Here is a 1,762-nt window from a genome sequence, read left to right as displayed (position 1 = left end):
GGACAGTGTAAGATATGGCAAAATAATAATAATTTGTAAATTATCAAGGGTTCGTGAGGGAGGGAGGGAGGAGCTGATACCAAGGGCTCAAATGGAAAGCAAATGTTTCGAGAATGATGATGGCAACAAATATACAAATGTGCTTGACACAAAGGATGGATGGATGGATGGATTGTGATAAGAATTGTACGAGCCCCTAATAAAATGATTAAATTAAATTTTTAAAAAGTTCTAAACATGGGAGGGGAAAGGGGAGCAAAAGTTGACAGGCCCGTGCCAGAGAGGACCTCTAGGCATCAGCGTCAGAAAGAACTTGCTAAAAATCATTCCAAAAGGTGTTTTCCACAGAGGACAGGACCGGTGAGTCCAGCAACCTGATGACTGATAACATCGTTCATAAGCAGATACGGAACAGAGTGAAAGCCCCACGTGGACCGGCCAGACACGCACCTGAGGAAGGACGGCAGTCAGCATCTAGGCAGCCCTCGTGGCTCAACTGTGCACTGAGAGGTTGGCAGCGCAAGGCTGCCCAGCAACCCCGAGAGAAGAGGACCCGCAGCATGCTCCCACAACGACGGCAGCCCACGAGATGCGCGGCGCAGGCTAGTCCATCCCCGTGGGGGCTCGCTGTGAGTCAGGGCTTTCTAAAGCCCCACAACAACCACCACCACCCACGGGGCTCCCCCAAGTAAGGCAGAGACACTGGGCAGAAAGACACATTTCACAGCACGCCCCCAGAGCGCAATAAATGCATGTCACCTTCCTCAACTTCAGAGGAGACGAAAATGTAAACTTCCCTGCCACAGCACTTCTGCCAATGCAATGGGTCCGTCTGCTGCACAGGCTTCCTCGTTAAAACGATGCGAGGCAGGGCTGTTCCCGAGGAAGAGGCTGCGCCCGGCCAAACCATGGCACTCTCAAGTGCTTCCTGTGCACACAACAGCCAGACATCGCATAGGGAACCCCCCGAATGCCGGTGCTAGTGAGGCGTGCTCACAGAAAGAACAGAGTGCTCCTGAGGAGCAAGATGGCGAGACCATGTCATCTCACGTACGCTGAGAGTCCAGTCCCTGGAGAGGGAGTGAAAGAGAGGAAGCCCTCAGCAGGCCGGGTGACACCGTGGCTGCATGGATGGGCTCACACCAGGACCAGCAGGGTGTCACTCTGCTGTGCACAGTCGCTGGGAGTTACAGCTGACCCCTGACATCTCACGACAGTAGCAGTAGTGTTCTCACTCCTGCTAGAGTGAAGATCTGCAGCGTGTCGTCCCCGTGTAAGGACACAGGAACCGGATCGCAGGCATGGCTGTGGTAAGAGTTGTATGCGCCACTAAAAAATGACTGGAAAAAAGAACTGCTGCTGCCGACGCCACTGGGACAGCAGAGCCCAACAGTCACAGCAAGGAAACCGCAGCGCACACCCTCACGAGCTGCAGACGCAAAATTAGAGCAAATCAGATGCAACATCGTATTAAGAAGGATAAGTATAAGAGGGATAAGAAGTCATGAGCATGTGCACTGTCCCCTAGGAATGCAACCAATCAATGCCTGGGACTTAACAGTCTTAAGAGAACAACACTGCCCCAAAGACTCAATGCAATCACAATAAAAGTCCCAGTCGTCTTCTTGTAAAGGTAGAAAACAAAGTGCTCAGATGTATATGCAGTTGCAAAAGGCCCCAGTCAACCCAATCTTAAAGAACTAAACAGGGGGACTCGCATCCCGACTTAAAGTATACTTTAAAGCTACAGTAATCAAAACAA

Source organism: Echinops telfairi, unplaced genomic scaffold, assembly GCF_000313985.2.
Source record: "Echinops telfairi isolate 266 unplaced genomic scaffold, ASM31398v2 ScPeMD7_7414;HRSCAF=8452, whole genome shotgun sequence".
In the NCBI taxonomy this organism is placed as follows: Eukaryota; Metazoa; Chordata; class Mammalia; order Afrosoricida; family Tenrecidae; genus Echinops; species Echinops telfairi.
The sequence above is the reverse complement of the archived record's forward strand: the minus strand, read 5'-3'. Positions refer to the sequence as shown.